Source organism: Equus przewalskii, chromosome 1 (assembly GCF_037783145.1).
Source record: "Equus przewalskii isolate Varuska chromosome 1, EquPr2, whole genome shotgun sequence".
Taxonomy (NCBI): domain Eukaryota; kingdom Metazoa; phylum Chordata; class Mammalia; order Perissodactyla; family Equidae; genus Equus; species Equus przewalskii.
Genome location: NC_091831.1, coordinates 162849650 through 162871865, shown reverse-complemented (window position 1 = coordinate 162871865; position 22216 = coordinate 162849650). Strand labels below are relative to the sequence as shown.

The following is a 22216-nucleotide window of genomic DNA, read 5'->3' as shown; positions in this document are numbered from 1 at the left end:
TTTTGAACAAGCTGCTGTAGCATGTTTATGGTTTTTGGCTGCCCAGCATATATTTTCTCTTTTGACAGCAGCACCCTAATTTCCTTGTAAGAAATTTCCTAGCCTTCAACCTCAGACCTTGTGCTTTAGATTAAGTTCCAGCCCTGACTCCAGATGCAGTGTGTGACCCAAGGCTGGCCGGTCATCCCCTGAGTGGCCTGGCCACAATGATTGGTTCAAGAATGGCTATGTAATCCAAGTTGGCCCAATCAGAGGGAGTTATGAGACTATGGCGGGGTTGGGAGGGGGGGAGGCTCCAGGAAGAGAATCTTTCTTGTTTCCTGCTTAAACCTGGCAGAATGTGGTCTGGAGGTCTAGCAACTGTCTTACTGCCATAGGGTAGAGCTTATCTGAAAATAGGCACAATAAGAAGTGGAGTCTAGATAGAGAAACTGGTCCTGAGCACATTGATTAAACCCAGTGTCAGCTGTACCTCCCAGCTTTTTAGTTAAAAGAATCAATAAATTCTCCTTTGGGTGTAACCAGGCATTCACACCAGAAAGAAATCTTAATTGATGCCATTGCCAAGATTTAAAAATTGTGAGTTTTCATATATAACTCAAGACTTCTGGCTTGAGCTCAAGTAATTGTTCTAATCGGAGCATCTGCTCTACATTTTATTATAGTTTGTACCTCTCCCTATTGTCATCTTACCCTGATGCCTAGGGTCTGTTGCCAGTTTTCCTGCTCATTCTGCTGCGTTTTAAATTGTAGAGTTGAGAGCAAGTGAGAGTCAATTTTGCTTCACTTCATTGTATTACTTGCTTGCCCCTGTGGGTAGTTGGTCTTTTAACTGCTGAAAAAGAGTGAAAAGAAAAGGGAGCCTAGGTTCAAGCTTCAAGGAGCTTGAACAGGTAAAGAAGGACAAGCTCATGAAGAGAGGGGAGCCACAGCAGTAGGAAGGCGAGCATCGGTCATGGAGGCCAAGGTAAGGAGCGCTCCAGAGAGAGATTGATCAACATTTCAAACACTGTCAAGATGTCAAATGAGATAAGAAAGAAAAAATTCTCATTTGAATTTGGCAACAAGGAGGTCGCTATTGACCTGGGCTGGAGCTGTTTCAGGGAGTGACGGAGCCAAGCCAGATTGGAATGGGTTTAAAAATGAATGGGAGATGAGAAAATGGAGATGCCCAATGAGGACAGTTTTTATTTTTCCTGTGAAGGAGGCAAAGTAATAAGGCAGTAGCTAGAATATGAGGTTGACGTGGAGCGCTTTAAAGGTAGGACTTGAGGGTGTTAGAGGGGAGAAGTTGATTGAATAAAGAGGAGAGAAAAGGGACAATTGATTATGTGAGTCTGAGGAGGTAGGACAGAGCAGGATCTAAAGCCCAAGTGGAGTGGTTGACCTTGGATGAGTGGAAGGGACAGGATGCAACAGGAGGAAAGAAGCTGAGGGCTGAGGGTTGGTAGAGATATAAGTTAGTCGGGTAACAGGAAGTTGCTGTATGATGGCTTCCGTTTCTCTGTTAGGAGGCAAGATCATCTGAGAATGGGGGTGGTGGTGGGGGTGTGGATGTCAGAAGGGGTAGACAGTGAGATAATAGTTGAGGAGAGTGAGAGAATGAGTGAGTGAGAGAACTGTGGTGGGATCCCTTTGTAGAGGATTCGTTTGCAGTTGGTGCTCGTGAATGTAAAGTGACACTATCAGCCTGCATGTGACTTTCTCCAGTGCCCAGGTGCTCAGTTGTAGGCACAGACAGCGCTATGGTAGGTGATATCTAAGGCTGGGGTTTGGCAGTGGGGAAGGACAAAAGGGTGAGGAAAGTAAGTTCAGAGCATTTGGCAAGGGTGTTACGGGAAATGTGTTATAGAAATGATGGCCTGTGGAAAGGAAGCTGAGTAAGAGGGGATGTGAAATGAAACTTCTGATGAGGCCTGAATGGTTGATAACAGTGAAGGGGATTTTAATAAGGAAGCTGAAGCTGAGGATATTGTAGTCAAAAGGTGGGATGTTAGGGCAGTGGATGGCACAGGTGGAACAGAGGGAAGGGTCACTGGTGGTAAGGTGGTTGAGAAGAGACACCAGAGCGTCCATGGCTTTGGCCTTTCAGGTCACCTGTGCCAATTAAGGGTTAAGGAAGATTTGGCCAGCGTTCAAATGAGGTCATTGGAGATTGAGTTGACTGCTTATTAAGAACAGGTTATCCATTTCCTCTAAACCTTTGGTTTCAGTGGAAATTCAGCTGGGAGAGTATATTTAAATAGTTTGGGGCCTGCATTTCTGTGGGTTTTTTTTCCTGAGGAAGATTAGCCCTGAGCTAACATCCATGCCAGCCTTTCTCTATTTTTTGTATGTGGGATGCCTCCACTGCATGGCTGATGAGTGGACTATGTCCGCACCTGGGATCTAAATGTGTGATCCTGGGCCGCCAAAGTGGAGCACATGGAACTTTAACCACTGGGCCACGGGGCCAGCCCCCCACCTCTCTGTTTTTGCAGTAAGTCCTGAGAGTGTGATTTTATCAGGAAAAATGTATCTTTAATCACTTTGCTTTACTACAGAATACATAAATCATTTAAACCTCTTGAGTTCACAGGATCTTCAGTTGCTGCAATGACTTGGTGCTTTTGCCTTACATGTTCATGTTGCTTCAGAAGGTGACTGATGCGCAATCAAAACCTTCAAGAAGAGGCCAGGTTTAACTGACTCCCTTGTGGCTCTCCCTGTGATGAGCTTTGCAGGGAGGGTAAGTCGGAGGCATCTGTTGTCGTTTGTAACGTGCGTTATGCTTTGGCAGTAACTAATGCTGAGCAGGCCCGCCAGTCTGTAGTTTATACGCTGTAAACTGAGAGCTCGAAAAATACTTCCCTGAATGGTAAGGCATTGGAGCCAGCGTTCCCTGAAGTTGAGAAGAAAAAAGGGTTTGAAAGGCTCACCAAAGAAAAGAAAAAGCACTTGGGTTTTATAATAAGATGCTAAATCTGATAATCTCAAACCATCCGAAGGTTGTGATAAAAAGGTTGTGATAAAAATCAGGATACAGAAGTCTATAATCTAAAAAAAAAAAAAGAATTTAAGCATGTAAACTTTCAGATACAGCATCTGTTCGTTACTGATCCTGAAAAGATTAGCTAAACGACAGTGACAAAGCAGAGGGCAAGGGTCCATGTTTTCAGGCTGAGGATGATGAGGAAAGATAGCCGGAGAAGTTCCTTAGCTCTCAAAAGATCTGTCTCGGGATGCAATGTCTTACAGCTCTGCTGCCAGCCAGCCACTCAGTCCACTCTCCGTGGGTCTGTCTCCTGCTTCTGCAAGGAGCCTATTTATTCATCCCTTCTTTTGCCTTTACTTTGCCCCATCCCCATGCCTCTCTTGCCCTTTCTCCATATCTCATCCATTTTTCCCTGTGCAGTGAGGCCAAAACCAAGTCCAACATGATGCTAGATCTTTCTGTCTTTCCTGTCTCTGGCTCCTTTGAGTTTGTTGTTTGCGTAATTTGGTAAGTTAACTCTTTGATAAATTTATAGATTGTTAAGGTTGTGAGAAATTTTGAATTTTTTTTTTCCCCCTCAAACTATTCCCAAGGCAAGAATCGCTTTACTAACTCAAGGCTTACAGCCTGCGAGTTCCTTTAGAGTCTGGGGTATTCAAGAGTCTGGAGACTTGGGTTCTCCTGTCTGGCTCTTAGGGCTTTCAGAGATTGCTGTATTTTTCTCCAATAAAGAGAACAGAGAGATGCTGATGAGCATTGCATGTCCTTGACATCTGCTGTTTTATCCTATTTTGCCCAAGCAATAGTTTGGACCCTGCCTTGATCATTTTTTCTTGCTCTCAAAATAACTAAACCACCTGCTTTGTTCTTGGCCTTTTTTTTTTTGAAAGCCTTTGTTCATTTTAGACGTGAGTCTTCTTGTGACGTATAAATTTCTCCTGTGTTTTTGTGTACATCTTTACTAGGTATTATAAAGCTTATAAAATGGGAGATGAGGTGGAAGTCCACCAAGCATTGCCTCCTGGGCTCAACAGAGCAGAAGGGAGCTGAGTTAAATTGCAGCCGAGAAGTCCTAGCCTCCTTAAGATCCTTTAGAAAATCTCAGTTGAGTGTGTAAACTGCCAAGAACAGTGCCTGGCATGTAGTAGGCCATTAATGGAAGCTATCCTATTGGGCCTATGTGGCTGCTGAGAAAGATCCCACTTTGAAGAAGTTTATAAACTAAGAGTTTATCTCCAAATGAATTGAACCTCAAGATTTTCATATCCTGGGACTTCTATACACTTAGACCAGCCAAGGAATACATGGGGACCTTCTGGTCACAGAGCATTACAACTGGCAAGAAACAGATCTCAGCATCCAAAATGTTACCTAGAAGGAAATTGAGGCCTAGGGAAGTTGGTGAGCATCCTCAGGCCGTACTGTTTATGTTGACACATTGGGACCAGGGTGCAAGTCTAACTGACTAGGCCATTGATTATGCCATTACTAGAGTATTTGTATTCATGGCTAATAAATGTTTTACTGCTTACTCAGCACTATACGCCAAACGTTTAGACAGCACTAACCTCAAATTTCTTTTATTTCCTTCATCTCCCAAACTTGTTTCTTCTATGCAAGAAAATGCTTTACTTTTCACTTTTGTACCAATTCCCATGTTTTTAGAGCCTGAAGTATATGTGAATCCCATTCCATCTTTCCTTTCCCACTCCTTGTAGCCTAGGATATATTGATCGTCTTTTCTTTCTTTTTTCATTTCCTGCCTTCCTAGGTTGATTTTATGATTTCAGCAGTCCTTTTCATGTCCTGTTAGTAAGTTCAAAATCCAGGAGTCCCCCTGGCAGTACAAACACATCGAGCATTTTCTTTTGAGTAAAAGTTACGCGTGACATGCAAGTATTCTTAAGACTTGTGTTCCTTTCTTTAGAAGGATGTGAATTTTTCCCGATCATTCTTATGGGCATGGATTGTCTGAATGTCTTTTTTTCCCAAAAGAGCTATGAGACATTTAGTGTAATTGGAAACTAGATCCCCAATTCGAAGGATTTTGGAGGGATCTGAAAGTCACCTTCTCTGACTCTGAGGATTGCCTAGGACCTCAGGAACAGTGAGATTCTTTCTAGGTTCAGGAAGTTAGGAATCTTCTACCATTTATGATTGGCACAAAGTAAAGGGAATCCAATTATATCTTTGTTTTTTTCTAGAGAAAAAGTTACTTTCTGCTCTAGGGAAAATAGAAAAGTCAAGGTTTAAAATAGATGACAGTATTTGCCGATGAGGCTAGAGAATTAGAAGTTTGTAAAATCTTTGTTTGCTGGGTGAAAAAAGGGAAAAAACGGGGGGAGAGTAGAAGAAAGTACATTAGGTTGTAATAACAAGAGTAGGTAGCATTTGGAGAGTATCGATGTGTTGGGCACTGTGTAAATCAGTTTCCATTTCTCATCTCAGTTATTCTAGCGCTCCTGTGAAACTCTCACTCTTATCTTTATTTCATAGGTGAGGAACTCATGATGCACAGAGAGTTTAAATGGCTTGCCCGAGGTCACACAGGTAATAAATGGCAGATCAGCGATTTTAACCTGGCAATGTGGTCCAGAGCTCCCGCTCTCAGCTACAAGGATACACTGCCCTATATTGAGTCATTTTGAGACATTCCCTCCTTTGAGTACAGCTTCCCACAATATATATGAAGCACAGGAGAAGTGGCAGTTTCAGCTTTTTTTCTTGTTGTTGTTTGTATATTTAAGAGCAGGGTTAAAAAAAGGCAGTATGCGGTCTAAATCAAGTTGAATTAGACCTGTGTGGAAAACATAACAATCATCCATGCCAAATTTCCAATGTTTTTCTTTTTGCTTATTCAATTATTAATAGTCCCTGGTACACATATTCTTTTATTTATTTTCTAAGTGAAGTAAGAAGCTAACATATGATTCTAAGGTGTTGCCTAGTTCTTTAAGAATCTTGATCTGAAAGGAACATTTTCTCTAAAAACAAAAAATCCATTTTTGTTTGTGGGACGCATCTTATTTTGGAGATTGTGGTGGTACCAGGTGCAGAATCTTGGTGGCACAGTAAACTTTGCCTTCCCTTCCTTGAACTGATAGACCAGGATGGGGGTGGTGGTGACGGTGGTGGATGGAGTGTCCGGGTCTATATATCCAGATCTGTGCAGCAGCCGCACAAAAGCCCCTTCCTTAGGTCCCAGATGTCCCAATTTGCCCCTAGCTTCCTGAAATTGAGGTTTTAGAAGAAACTTGAGATCTCCTCGAGCTAGGTTATTCAAATGTGATTTTTTAAAATACAATTCTCCTTTATTTTGTAGAGGAAACGATGATGATGGATATCTCCCCCTTTCCAAATATTAAAAGAGTGTTCTTATATTGCTTTTATAATTCCATTGGAAAATCCATCAATGATAGTTTTCAATATTTTCTTCATTACTATAACATTCTTTCTTATCCAAGCCATAGGAAGGGTCATAGAAATATAATAAAATATTATTATTTATTAGGGCTAGAGCCTTGATATTATAAATGATGTAAAAATAAAGTTTATTAAGTTTTCTCCCACATCTAAAATAGTATAGTAATTACAGAAAATTTGGAAAAGTCAGAGAAATAGAAGCAAGGAAAAGCAAACTCCAGTAGTCCCTATACTCAAGTGAAAGTTACTGTTTCCGTGCATTTTCTTTATCTGTGAAGAGTTTTTGTTTATAGTTCTTGGTTATGATCGTTCTGTGCATTTGATTTTGTTTCCTGCTCTGTTGGAAATATGTTCCAGGTTTAGAGACAGCTGGCTCAGGACTTCTTTGCTGACCCTACGCTGTCGCAGGTCAGCTTGGCAGACCTCTGGCTGGCGCCCTGGTTCAGGGGGTGCTCCCTGGGCACATACCGAGTGCTCCACATTACTTAGTGTTGGGCAGCAGAGCGCTCAGGTCCTGCCTTTGGATCTCATGGAATCGCTGGAGAAGACAAGCAGGTGTTCTCATGGCTACTTTTGTTATATTTTTTTGATATGGAAAATTTCAAACATACACAGAAGTAGAGAAAATACAATAATGGGCCCTATCTGCCTTTCTCCCAGCTTCAACAATGATCGGTTTATAGCCAGTCTTGCTTCATTTTAGACCCCAACCTCCTCTCCCACAACCTGGATTATTTCGAAGCAAATCCTTGACATCCTGTTTTTTTTCTTTTTTAATATGATTGTCCCAAAGGCTTTTTTTTTTTTTTGAGGAAGATTGGCCCTGAGCGAACATCTGTTACCATCTTCCTCTTTTTTTTTTTCCCCTCCCCAAAAGGGAGCTGTATATCCTAGTTGTAAGTCATTCTAGTTCTTCCATGTGGGATGCCACCACAGCATGGCTTGATGAACGGTGTGTAGGTCTGCGCCCAGGATCCGAACTGGTGAACCCCCGGCCACCAAAGCAGAGCTCCTGAACTTAACCACTTGGCCACAGGCCCAGCCCCCTATCATTTCATTAGTAAGTATTTCCTTACACGTCTCTGAAAGATAAAGATTCCTTTTTCATGTAGTGTGATATCATTATCATACCTTAAGACCTTCTCTAATATAATTGAATATGGGATATCTAGTCAATGTTCAAATTTATCTATTTTCCTCATTTTCCTTTTTTGTTTGTTTGTATCATGATTCAGATAAAGTCCACACATTGCAGTTGGTTGACACACCTCTTTTGATCCCTTTTAATCTATAGGTTCACTCTTCACTGTCTTTTCCTTGCAATTTATTTTTTGCTAAACCGGACCATTTATTCTGCAAAGTTTCCCACAGGCTGGATTTTGCTGATTACATCCCACAGAGTTAAATGTTAAATATTCCTCTGTTTAACATATTGCTCTAGCCACTGTGTGTCTTGTGAACTGGTAGTTACATCTAGAGGCTGAATCAAATTCTCTTTCCATACTTTGTCAAGAATACTGTATGATGTGCTGTGTACTCCCACCAGGAGGCACTTAAATTAACGTCGGTTCCCTGTGTGTGTGTGTGTGAGAGAGAGAGAGAGGGAGAGAGAGATGTTGACAGTTGGTGATTGTTGCTGCTTAAATCCAGCAATTCATTAGAGGTTTCACAATCTTGTTTCAGTCATTTCTTTGTTTGTTATCTAGAATATTTTTATAAAGAGAAACTCCTGCTCATCCGCTATTTGGTTATCCTGAGGTACAGTTTATATAGAGAAGGCAGGAAAAATACCTGATTCTTTCCCTTTATTTACCAATTTTCAAAATAATTAGTGGGCGCCATTAACCAGCTAATTAATAATATTCTCCAAAGATAACCATTGAAACAGAGACAGACAGAGATGGGAGGGGATGGAGGGAGAGGTGTGTGCTTCATTAGGAATTCATGAATTTAAAAATATTGGTGTTTCAATCCATTGCATTCGTTCCCGCTGGTCAAAGATGAGACAGTAGTAAAATTGTCCCGTCTTTGGCCAGTGGGAGCCCCTTCGTGCTGGCTCCTAATCCTTCTGATATGGTTCTAGTGGTCTTTGACAGCTTTCCCATTTTCTGTATGTTAGGATATTCTAGTCTGGAAGTGTGGTCTGAGGATGCCTGGGGGGGGGAGGGTCCCTGAAATCCTATTATAGGGGGTCTATGAAGTCAAAACAACTTTCATAACAGTACTAAGACATTATTTACCTTTTTTATTTTCTCCAGAGACCAGATGTTGGCTATTAGAATGTGTACCTGGATATTCTTGTGGTTTCTAAGGTAAACTCTTTGGAGTCTTCAATAATTCCTAAGAATGTAAAGGGATCCTAAGACCGAAAAGCTTGAGAGCTGCCGTTCTAGGCTCATCTTTTACAGTTCTGGCCGCATACATGGAATCACTGGTGACCTTATAAGTTAGCTCCCTTAGTTTTCAATTCTCCTTTTTTGTGTGAGTCATCTGCTCTGAGTCCCACAGCTAATGAGTAGCAAAACCAGAATTTGAACCTAGATATTTATGCAGTAGTTTTTTTTTTCCCCCCATAAAACAATCACTCCTGTCCAAACATTTATGATTAATTGAAGCTTAGAAGCTGTAAACAATGCCCGCTATGTGAGACATGTACATTTCAGGGGCCACCAAGTAAAATTAGCAGTTCTTCTTTTCAAATGGAATGGCCATCAAAAAGGGAGAAACAGATGTAGAGGCAGGATGAGTGGTTGCTATAGCTTCATGGTATAATGAAAAACAATGCTCCGAATATGTTGTTTTTCTGGTCACGGAAGAGAAATTCAAGATGCAGTGGTAGTTCATTAGAGTGTTAACTTTCGCAGATTTCCACCATCGGGAGAAAAGCTTCCTTGGCATGGATTTCAGTAATGGCTCATGCATTGTTCACTCCTTTCTGAACCTAGGATCCAACTGATTGCTTGAACACATAGCTTAGAAACACTTTTCTTCATCTTGTACTTAGTTGCAATCCTGCAAGAAAGCATCCTGAATTTTCAAAGCTGAATAATGATGCCGTAAGCCTGGGACTCTGATTTTTCTATCACTGAATAGTACACAAACATCTAAAAGATGGCTACTTAAAACTGGCTTTTGCTGTTCTGGGTCCTGGGCTGGGGGGTGTCTTTATTTTGTCTCATTCTGTTGAGCTAAACTCGGTCGCTCATTATTTCTTTCTCCTTTCCCAATAACTGTAGTTTCTCCTGGGTAACAAATAAAATTAACTCATATTTCTCAGGCACATGGAAGAGATTCTATCATATGAAAAGGAAATGTGCTTCCAAAACAGCTATCAGTGGCTTTCTGAAGTCATGTACGTACAGGAGAGAAGCAGCCTTACGTAATGTCCTTGAGTATTTACCAACATAAGAGGCACCTGACAGTGTCAGGTGCCATCTGGAGAAGTGTCATCACATAGGAAGCTTGGATCAGAGCCCACATCACTGTTGAGGTGCTTCCTCATTACGTTGTGGTTCAGATGGGGAGTGAGGCAAAGAGTATGTCAAGGGTTTCAGGGCTCTTAGTATAATATAGATTTCTTTGTTGGAAGGTAGATGTTAAATGCTAAATAAGTTTTTGTGTTTATGAGCAAATTCATTTTTTGCTAGAGCCTTGTTGGTTATTTTTCTCAACATTGAATCTGTCGTAGTGAAATGATTTAAATGTTTGCTTTAGGTGACCTGTTGCATTCAGATTTATGTATTTGGAAAGTCAGATGCTTGGGTTTTTCTAGCAAATCATCTCATTGACTTTGCTGAAGATAGTTTTAGAATACGTGACAGTCAGCTTATGAAGTGGAAGGTAGTCTTTCATGGGGATGGGTGCTACCATTGGTCATATCCAAATTTTACCTTCTTTCATATTTGTCCCCTGGACCAGATTGCACAGATTTTTAAGTTTCATGTTAAATTCACTGAACAGACCCATCTGCATGTGGAGAGCATGTGGTATATGACGATGCGAGCCTTGAACTTATGGCTGGAGAATGCCAGGAATTTGAGGTTCTGGTGTCACTGAGGAAAATGGCCCCGCCTTTCTGTGCTTTGGTTTCCTGTTTAGAAAGTTCTGCTCCTTCATAAGGACCTTGAAGTACGAAGAGGAAAGGTGCTTGGTGTGTGGAGTTTTCCATCAGATGCAGTCCTAACTAAAGGCTGGGTTAAAGGTAGGTGAATGCTTTGTAAGAGCATATTTTACATATAGATGAAATATTTATTAGTTTATGCCACACTTATTTATTCACTTAAGTATGAAGTAGCCCCAGGCAGCTTGAATTCAGATTTAAAATTCAGGTTTTGTTTACTTAATTCTCTTTTTCTCTCACGAGGAAAGAATATAGGCTGGGGAAGTGGAAATTGGGATTGATTTTAATTGCCTGAACAGGTTTACTGGAGAAAATGTTTTATTGAAATGAAAATGACAGCCAGACTATTTTTTTTTCTTGCTCTGTGTTTAATTACAGGTGACTTTAGAGTAGTCCATAAATCTCTTTTTCAAGTCTAAGTGAGGCTTTCTATTGCGAAGTGGGCTATAACTTAATGAGTCTTTCTGATGTCTGCCTTGGCTAAAAATCTCTATGGAGAGAACTCAGAATTCCAGGAATCCATTTGGAGGTGGAATCAATTATAAGGATAATTCCCAAGGGGAAATCAGGCTATTTTAGAATCTCCCAGTGCGCTTTTGAAACTGAAGACTTCTGTGCCATTCCCCCAAATCTCAGTGGGCCCCTGATGGGAGTGGTTGTGTTTTTTTTTTAATCTTTCAGGTATTTTAGAGTTAAAACACAGCTGAAGTTAAGGCTGATGTGGAGATTGGGGTTAGCTTATGAGAATAGCGTTTCTCTCTGGAGAGTGCCACTCTTGCTGGAAAAGATAAATAGTAGCATTGAGTGATCTGTAATTCATTCAGTGGCAGTCACTATTGCTGAAGATTTAGGACCATCTCGTGTACAGATTTGTGGTACTTTGGTTTGGTTCTAAGTGCCAGTATTTTATGTGATGGCATTTTTCATAAAGAACGTGGATGCTTTGAAGCCCAGGAACAGAAACCCATAGGACTGGAAAACCACTGCTTAGCGGAGGGTCAGCACCAAGCTGGAGTGAGTTCTCAAAGAGTCTGTGACATTGTGGCTGTGTTCCTCAGTTGGTGGGGTTGGGCTTGTTGGATTTCTTTTTCATTAAGGGAGAAAAACATTTTGATGCATTTGATTGTGCTACATGGTACTGTGGAACCTGACATTTTAGGCTTAGGTCTGGGAAAGATATGTGTTTTACTTATTTATTGTATAGTTTTGTATAAATTTTCTATCTCTTACTTTGAGAAGCAAGTAGGAAAATGAAAAAGCAAAGAACCCAAGTGATCTGTAAAAGAGGTTAAGAGGAAAACGTCTCTAGGAAATTAAATAAGTTATGAAGATGTATGTTTAAGTTTTAGAACATCAAATATTAAAACCCAGTGATCAAGAATTCTCTACTTATGGAACTATTTGAAATTTCATCTTTTTCCTTGCTGCCTTCACTTGATGTCTTATAAAGTTTTATAGTCGTGTATGTCTTATAAAGTTTTATAGTCGTGTGAAGTTGTTCTGAAGTCAAAACAAAACAAATTAACTAGAAATGACTTAGCTATCAGCCAGTCTGCCCTGTGTATTTTGCTAAAGAATCTAGTAACTCTTGATGAAAGTTCTGTCTTCGTCTCCGTGTTCGCCATGTTTAGCACTGGGTTTAACACATTATACATACTGCTTGGTTGGCAGGCTGACTGGGGTAGTATTTACTGAAAAAAAAAAAAAAAAAAAAAACCTCGAAATTAACCTTTTGGCCACAGTATATTGTAAGAAAATCTTGGTGGAAAGTTTGAGAAGTATGGTGGAGAGTGTTAGAACAATCCTTCTCTTTGGGATTTAAAAACTTTGCCATTCTTCCATGAATTGTTAGATCCTAATGTCTACTATTCTAAAATGTTCTGTGTAAAATGTTCTCTATGTATAAGAACTTCTCAAGCTGGTCTGTTTCACCTTGACTTTGGGAGTATTAGTTAATTACTGTTTGAGAGACAACAGAAGAATGAATGAGTGGGGATCATTGTTGCCAATAGATGCTGTTCTCCATATGCCAAAAGTTAAATAAAACATGGATTTTAAAGTTCCATCAAACAATAGCTTGGCAATTTAATAACATTCAATGATTTCTTAGCAACCTAAAGTAGTTTATCCTATTAGGTACATGACCACACTTGGAAAGCTGAGAATTTTAACTTGAACCATTTTCTTTTCTTGGAGTGAGTTATGGCTACTTCCCATGGATGTGAAGTGTAAGGTCTTGTCATTTTGTTCATGTGGGGCTCAGACAAATTTGTTTCTGAATTTCCTGTCCTATCCTCCTGTCTGGCTTCAAGCTTTGGGTGCTGGTGCTGGCTCCATGGGCAGGACTCTGGAGTGGAAATAGCCAGGTTTACAGTGAGCCAGGCTGGCACATGTGGTTCTTGTTTGGGGAAAGGCTGCCAAGAGTGTGTCCAATTCTGGAGAATCTGTCCATTCTTGGTTTATTTGGGAACTTTAAGATGGCATGACAATGACTTGGGTTTCAAGAAACCCTGCTTTATGATATAAAAAGTGGTTTATCTGTGAGATCTCTTTTTGAGATGTTCTATGTCAAAAGAATGTGAATAGGCTGGAGCATTGCAGGAATAATTACTTTTGTTCCTAAAATCTTCAGATTTAAAGGAAAGAACCCAAATATCTTGTGTATTTCATCCATTTCTTCCACAGATGTTTATGGAGCACTTCTAATGTGCTAGGCACTGTTTTGGTTACTGGAGAACAAGGATACAATTCCTTGCCCTCACAGAATTTTTAGAGGGGGAGAGAGGCTTATAAATAAGTTAAATATGTCAGATGGTGATGTGAGCTGTGGAGAAAATTAAAATAGGAAAGGAAAAGAGGAACAGTGTTGAGGGATAAAGGGACCATCTTAGGACCTGGGGTCTTGCACCACTTATGGTGACTGAGTGGTCCACAGGCATGAAATAGCACAGTCCTTTACTGACTGTGCTGTGATAGTCACCACCAGCATCACCACTGTCACAGTTGGAAAACATTTACCCCACACCTGTTAGCGAGGTTGTGTATAGAATGAGTCATACAGCTGAGTGTCTGTCCTCAAGTCTGACAGCTCTCATGTGGACACATGCAGAGGACTTCCTGATGACAAAATCAAATGACTGTATTCATTCAGCAGATGTTTATTGAATGATGATGTATACAAGACATTGTGCGGGATATCAAGATAAATCACATATATACCTTGCCAAAAGAGCCTCTAGTCTAGTCTAGTAGATAGTGTATTACTATATAGAGTAATAGTAGCGGATATTTACGTATAGTAGATCATTTGCATGCCAGTGATTTAACATGTGGGATAGACCATGAGAGGTCCATGACATAGCTGATTTCTCATTTTGCTGAGGAGTGGTTTTCAGTCGGATGCTTTGGGAGGCATGTGTGGGGTAACCAACTTAGGAGTGTGTTAGCCGATTGCCCGGTGTCCACATTCCTGCTGTAGTGTGTTTCTATCCATTGCTTAATGTGTAAAATGCCTTTGAAGTGAAATATGCTTTCTTTGTGAAAGATTGCTCTGAGAAGAAAGCCAACTTCTAGTGCCAGTGATGAAAGTGCCGAGTCTAAGATGTGATGGTTTTTTCTCCAGAAAGTGGAATCATTGAGGGTCTCAGGAAAATACTTCGCATTTTACTCCCTTTGTGAGGGAAATCGGGTAGTGTAGTGGCTAAGATTCTGTGCTCTCACCGCTGTGACCCAGGTTCGTTTCCCAGTCAGGGAATCACACCACCCGTCTGTCAGTTGTCATACTGTGGGGGCTGCATGTTGCCGTGATGCTGAAAGCTATGCCACTAGTATTTCAAAAACCAGCAGGCAGACAGGTTTCAGTAGAGCTTCCAGACTAAGACTAGGAAGAAGGACCTGGCCACCCACTTACAAAACAATTGGCCATGAAAACCCTGTGAATAGCAGCAGAACATTGTCTGATACAGTGCCGGGAGGTGAGAGGATGGTGCAAAAAGACCAGGCAGGGTTCCGCTCTGCTCTACACAGGGTTGCTAGGAGTCGGAATTGAGTTGATGGCACTAACAAAAAAATGAGGGAAATCATATGCTGCACTATAATTTGCCATCTTGGAAATGAACTCCTCATAGACGTATATTTGGATGAATCCTGATAAAGTCCCTAAGGGAAGTGTGGACATGGGAGAATTTATCTGCCTTGTCTGAAGGTGACTTTCTTGGACGAAGCTAAGCAAAACTTCCTCATGAGCTGCTTCCTCTGGGCCCTAAAATCGGGTTATTCCCTTTCTGTCAGAAATAAACAGTCAGCCATCTTTGTGTGAGGGTCCTTGGCATTTATTGTATAAATGGGATCAAAAATTTACTATGTAGAAATACAGTTGTACACACACACACACACACACACACACACCCCACCCAGAAACACAGCAAGAGAAAGCTTGGAAGAGGAATGAAAAGCCGTAAAATACAGTGGCAGAGGCTGTTGGCAACCCAGCCAAATCCCTGAGCCCTCAGCAAGAATGTTTTTCCAGCCTCCCTTGCACTTAGGTGTGGCCGTGTGACTGAGTTCTAGCCAATAGAATGACCATGGTGAAGAAACACAGCCCATCAGCCTGAATCCCTGTTTCAGTGTGAGGAAGAGGAATACCTTATTCACCCATTCCCTATCATGGGAGTCAGACACAAAGTTCTAAGGTGTTTGAGCCATTATGTATTTTTTGGGTCTATTTCAGCAGTAATTAGTCTCCCCTAACTGATACCGATACTATATGTGGTAAATGAGAGGCAAAGACTACAGTTTCAGAGCCCTAGTCTTACTTCTTTGGGGATGCTGGTCCCCGTTGTTTCCACCTGAATAGCAGAATCAGCGCTCGGGGGTGAGGGTAGCTATTGTGCCTGCTGACTCAGGCCATGTGTGTGTTTATTACTGCACTCACCATGCATTGCTTACGGGTATCTGCACTCTTTCTTGTACCCTCAATGGTTGAGGGCAGAGTCCAGAGAGTGCCAGCCGACCCCTGATTTTTCTTCTTCCTTTTCTCTTCTCCTCAAATATTTTAGTGCTGACCCTGTGCTAGGTGCTACCAGGAACACCTAGAAATGAAAGAAACATGGACTGTAACCGCGAAGAGCTAAAAACTCTGGTTGACCACACCACCTCAAATGAGTCCCTCAGCTGGAGGCAACAAAAAAGTCAAGTCAAACTGCTTAAATAATAGCGATTTTTTTTTCCTTTTTCTCCCCAAAGCTCCCCCGTACATAGTTGTATATTCTTCGTTGTGGGTCCTTCTAGTTGTGGCATGTGGGATGCCGCCTCAACGTGGTTTGATGAGCAGTGCCATGTCTGTGCCCAGGATTCGAACCAACGAAACACTGGGCTGCATGCAGCGGAGCGCGAAAACTTAACCACTCAGCCACGGGGCCAGCCCCCAATAGGGAGGTTTTTTTTCTTGAAGATTAGCCTTGAGCTAACATCTGCTGGCGATCCTCATTTTTTTTTTTTACTGAGGAAGACAGGCCCTGAGCTAACATACCTGCCCATCTTCCTCCACTTTATATGTGGGATGCCTACCACAGCAAGATTTGCCAAGCGGTGCCATGTCTGCACCCAGGATCTGAACCGGCGAACCCCCTGCCACCGAGGCGGAACGTGCGCACTTAACTGCTGCGCCACTGGGCTGGTCCCAACAATAGCAATTTTATCAAGAGCTGAGAAGTACATAGACTTTAGATGCTGTTTCTTTATGATTTTTAATCTAGTCAGGTTTACCTCTGAAATTTATTTTAGGTAGTCCAGCACACACTTCTGCTTAGTATTGCTTTCCCCTCGCCTCGTGTCTATAATTCTAATATGGACCATTTAGCAGGTGTTGCAAAGTGTTCAGAGCAAGTTGACTGGGTGTCCTTTTCTCCTTAAATTCCGTTGAGCAATGCCCACAGTGGAAGAGTCAAAGTTGTTACTTTATGGAGTATTGTGAATGGGGGATAGTGAGATGAGGGCATTAGCATGTGTAACCTGAGAAAATCCTGTTCAACTATGTTTTAGTTGTTAGTTTCAGCAGTATCAATGCCTCTTCCATTTGACCCATCAGTGTATTTCAAATTGGAATTTGAAGATTAGCTACTTTCTTCTTCTTTAGCTCATTATCAATCTTCCTTTTCAATTTGCTCTATTTTTCCCATTTGTCCTGTTATTATCAGCTTGTCAGTCTTCCTTTTGAGATGGGATACTCCTTAGAGGTAGGCACCACACCTCAGCTATCTCTGTATTCTGTTCCCTAGTCCCTTACCTCAGAGCATAGCACAATGCTCTCTATATTATGTATGGCTCAATAAATATTTGGTGAATTAGTTGATTAAATTCTTACCCTAGAAGAGCTTCTTGAGCTAGTTCCATACTTGGTGAATAGTTCTTTACATGGCGAACATCACTTCCTGCTGCCATTGTGTTGCTGTCAATTCTCGCGATGTTTCATCTTCTTGTTTAACTTTGTGACGCTGGCCTGGCCTTAGCCAGTAGCAAGAGTCGCACAGCATAATGTTTAAGAAAGGGAAGTTGTAACTTGCTAAATGGTTGCTGTATGAGTGTCGTAGCGTGTGTCTTGACTGGTCCAAAAGGTACTTGAAGGGTCATGTCTGGCGGATGATACTGAACCACATTCCTATGATTTCTTGGCAAAAGATTCATCTCATGTTATATTCATTATATTGCTCAGTTTAATAGAGAAACAACAGATTAATCTTTTCCTGCTTGGTAGCTAGCTTTATTCCTTAGGTCTTGCTTAACTCACTGAAGGTTCTGGAAAATTCTCTGCAAAAAGACACATGCACATCCATAGTTAGGCTTGTTTCCTCTAATAAAATTACAAGGAACTAAAATCCTTCCCTCAGGGATTTATTATATTCCTCCTTAGGGGCACATTTTAATAGTGGTAATGGGACAGAATGGTGACTTAACAGGATTTAGGACACCGAAGGCTAGGAAAGAAGGTATTTTACAGGAAGAGCACTCCACCCTTCTTTGTAATTAGGGGTTTCATTAGCATATCTATTCCTTTGAGCAACAGTGGGATTGCTTCAATATTTTCCTTCACTTTTAGACTTAACAAGCTGGTCTTCCCTTCCCCTCCAGCTGAGAGGGGACTTTGAAAGAAGCCGGCCAGAGCTTTTCTCTGATCTTGCTCTTTTCATTCTTGTCAGTTTATGATCCTTTTGCCAAAAGTCAGTGAAGCAGAAGATCATCTTCGCGTCTTTGATAGTTTGACCTTTACATTTAGGAATCTGTGATATGAACATTTCAGTGCTGGCTGACTTGTTGCTTAACTTCGCCTGGCTTTGTGAAGACAAGGAAACTATTGTTTCTTGAACAAGACTTAGAAGACCATAAGAACTCAACTGTGTAGGATTCCCTGTTAAAAATTAACTTTAAAAAGTTGTAAGAATTTATGATGGTAATAATGGAGTTGCTTATCTTCTTTCAAAGTAGTCTGTGATGATTAATAGTAAAGGAGCTAAATTATTCCTATATCTAAATTCACTGGACTAAATGACATTATAGCAGCCTGAAAATATTGGCCTACTACTTACAGGAAATAGTTTTAGAGAATGGCCTCACCAAGTATCAGTATCTTGAGTTACAAGAAAAACAACTTGTTTGTAATGTGGATAGATTAGTGTTCTTTCTTACCTTGGCTGGTGGTGTGAGCCCACTTTGTCTTAAATGATGATGCAAATGGTAGCCTGAGAGAGCAGCTCAGTGACTCTATATGTATATTTTAGACCAAAGACCTAGCAGAAGATGCACATTTGAACAGGGAGTAATGATGAATAAGTTCAAGAATATGCTTTATTGTGGAAGATAATGCTACCCTCTGCCTTCATTATAGTTACTATCATGGAAAAATAACAAAAATCATCACACTAAAGACCTACTTAACTCACTTCCTATCAACTGATGCAACATGCCCCACATTCAGCAAAAAATTACAAGGCATGCCAAAAGACAAGGAAGAACAAGTCTGGAGAGACAAAGTAATAAGCAAAAACCAGACTCTGATATGACACAGATGTCCTCATCAGACAAGGAATTCAAAAGAACTATGATATGTTAAGTGCTCTCATGGAAAAAGCAGACAACATTCAAGAACAGATGGGTAATGTAGCAGAGAGATTAAAACTCTAGGAATCATGGGGCCAGCCCAGTGGTGCAGCAGTTAAGTTTGCACATTCCACTTCAGCAGCCTGGGGTTCACCAGTTCGGATCCTGGGTGTGGACATGGCACTGCTTGGCAAGCCATGCTGTGGCAGGCATCCCACATATAAAGTAGAGGAAGACGGTCATGGATGTTAGCTCAGGGCCAGTCTTCCTCAGCAAAAAAAGAGGAGGATTGGCAGCACATGTTAGCTGAGGGCTAATCTTCCTCAAGAGAAAACAAAAAAAACCCCGCAAACTCTAAGAATCAAAAGAAAATGCTAGAAATCAAAAATATAGTAACAGAAATGAAGAATTCCTCTGATGGACTCATAAATAGACTTGACACTGTCAAAGAAAGAATCAGTAAACTTAAAGATAGACCAATAGAAACTTTTCAGACTGAAATGCAAAGAGAAAAAATAATTAAAAAAAACCTCAACAAAACAGAACATCCAAAGTCTGTGGGACAATATAACAAGTAGCCTCTGTGTAATTGGAATGCTAGAAGGAGAAGAGAGAAAGGAGCAGAACTCTATGAAGTGATAATGGCTGAAAACCTCCCCAAACTAATGACAGACACCAAACCACAGATCCAGGAAGCTCAGCAATAAGTACCTGAGGCTTTTTTCCCTCTACACCAAATATGTGACTTCTTTTCATACCAGTTTTCCAGTTCTCTGACACCAAGTGGGTGTCCAACAACAATTTAATTCAATTCTGATACCACTTCTTGGAGTTAAGTTAGTACAGATCCCACAGGTTAAGGGCTCTGTCCCGCAAGACTGTCCCCACGTCAGATGCCAGCCGCAAATGGGATGCCTAGGCTACCCACATTTCTGCCCAGCCAACCATAAATTTGGGGGTCCTATGACTGTGGCTCCCCTGCCCCCTGGTTGGATAATTTGCTAGAGCAAGTCGCAGAACTCAGGAAAGTGCTTTGCTTACTATTACTGATTTATTATAAAGGATGCTACTCAGGAACAGCCAAATGGAAGAGATGCAGAGGGCAAGGTGGATTGGGGGTGGGAGGGGTGGGGGGAGGGACCACAGAACTTCCATGCCTTGTCTGGGTGTGCCACCCACCCAGCACCTCCGTGTTTTCACCAACCTAGAAGTTTTCCAAACCCCACTGTTCAGGGTTTTTTTTTTTTTTAGAGGTTTCATTATGTAGGCGTGATTAACTGAATCATTGGCCATTTGTGATTGAACTCAACCTTCAGCCCCTCTCTCCTCCCTGGAGGTCAGGAAAGTGGTGGTGCTGAAAATTCCAACCCTCTAATCATGCCTTGGTCTTCGTGGCAACCAGCCCCCATCCTGAAGCTCTCTAGGGGTCCATAAAAGTCATGTTGTTAGCACACGCTCAGATATAGTTGAAAGGGGCTTGTTGTGAATAACAAGACACTCCTATCACTCTAACAATGCCAAGAGTTTTAGGAGTTCTGTGCCAGTTACCAGGGACAAAGACCAAATATATGTATCCCATTATACCACTGTACCTTATAAAACCACAGTTAGGCGTATCTTATTCAAATGCAACAAACCAAAGGCAAAGAGAAAATCTTGAAGGAAGCCAGAGGGGAAAAATAACACCTTGCCTATTGGAGAACAAGGATAACAATTACAGTGGCTTGATCATCAGAAACCATGCAAGAAGAGGATGGAGTGAAATCTTTAGAATGTTGAAAGAACTCACAATATTCAGTATCTATGCTATCATCTGGGATGGGAACAAGAAAGACTGAAACATGGATGCTGCCCTGAAGGAGCTCACAGGCAGGCTAAGAAAGAAACGTAGATGTTGTATGAGTTTATGTAAAGTCACTTCCCCTCTTTGGGCCTCAGTTTCCTTCTGTTAAATGAGAGTGTTGGACTAGATTACTGACCTCCTGTGCTTCTATTTTCCCCTTTTTTCTTTGGAAATAGAACCTTTTAGTCAAAGGAATTATACTTTAAGTTGGCAGCAAATAAACAGATAAAAGTGGAGCTCAGTGACATAGTGGGTAGGTTCATGCACTCTGCTTTGGCGGCATGGGGTTCACCAGTTTGGATCTTGGGAGTGGACCTACACATTGCTTATCAAGCCATGCGGAGGCCGCATCCGACATAGAGGAACTAGAAGGACTCACAGCTAGGATATACAACTGTGTACTGGGGCTTTGGGGGAATAAAAAAAGGAAGATTGGCAACAGATGTTAGCTCAGGGCCAATCTTCCTCACCAAAAACCACACTTTAAAAAAAAAAAGTGGAGCTATTGTAGCTGGTGGGTAGGAGGTGATGATGAGGCTTCCTCCCAGTCCTTAAAGAGGCTCTTGTGGGGTCTCTGTGGAACCCCCAGGGCTTTGGGAGAGCACCAGTGAAAAACTCTGTCCTAGCAGAACAGGCGAGCCCTTCTAGGTCTGAAGACTCTGGCTGTGCCGCTAAGCTCTACTCATGTCAGTGCTTCCTTCACCTTTAGATTTGTCTCCATTTTGGCTTAATTTCTTCCCTACTCCAGGTTCTGCTGCACTCCCATGTTCAGTGTCATTCCCCATTATACTTAGTGCTTCTCTAATTTATGCCCATCTTCTTGCCATTTCTCTTTTTTCATATCTCTTTGTTTCTTATTGATTTTTCTCACTTTAATTTATGTGAACAGCCTGGCCTTTTTATTATCCAAAGAAAGTTATAATAAGTAACACTTATTGGCTGATCTAATGGCTAAGATTCCGTGCTCTCACCAGGTTCCTTTCCCAGTCAGAGAACTACACCACTGATGTTGGTTGTCATACTGTGGTGGCTGCGTGTTGCTGTGATGCTGAAAGCTCTGCCACTGGTATTTCAAATACAACAGGGTCACCCAGGGTGGACAGGTTTCAGTGGCGCTCCCAGACTAAGATACACTAGAAAGAAGGACCTGGCCACTTATTTCCAAAAATTTGGCCATGAAGACCCTATGAATAGCAGCAGAACATTGATATGGCACCGGAAGGTGAGAGGATGGTGCAAAAAGACTAGGCAGGGTTCCGCTCAGCTGTACACAGGGTCACTAGGAACTGGAATCAACTTGATAGCACTAACAACAGCAACACTTATTGAGTGTCCATTGTGGGTGCTGTTATAAACATTTTGCATAAAGTATCTCATTTCATCCTGATGACAATCTCCTGGGCGGGTGTTAACATCATTATTTTATAGATAAGGAGATCAAGGAAGGCACAAAGAGGCACACAATTTGATGGGGTCAAAGAGAAACAATTGTCAGAATTGTGACTCAAGCACAGGCTCGCTGGCTCTGGAGCCCTTCCACTTACTGGGGGCCTAACGCTTTTTACTTTCACATTTTTAGTTGCCAGTTCTCTGGAAGACTGTGCTCCCGTTCATTCACGTGTCTTTGTATTCTCTGGAGCTACGTCTCTGCTCCTTTTCCTTCCCTTTTTTGAAAAGAGAAGCAAAGAAGCCCTATATGATACCAAGAATGAGGTAGTTAAGATTTAAGTGAAACTCACAACAGAAGTGATTTGGGGATTAT

General features: G+C 41.5%; 1 protein-coding gene across 5 annotated transcripts in view; it reads left to right on the top strand.

The window, feature by feature from the left end:
* STXBP6 (syntaxin binding protein 6) overlaps positions 1–22216 on the top strand; it is a 230839-nt gene that overhangs the window by 24957 nt on the left and 183666 nt on the right. The window contains exons 1-3 of one of the 5 annotated variants that reach the window (XM_008531126.2): positions 7275–7457; positions 8656–8709; positions 10496–10598. The exons of the other annotated variants lie outside the window; for them this stretch is intronic. The gene's annotated coding sequence lies outside the window, so the exon portion shown is untranslated. Of the gene's footprint in view, positions 1–7274; positions 7458–8655; positions 8710–10495; positions 10599–22216 lie in introns of those variants that run through there. 5 annotated transcript variants of the gene reach the window in all.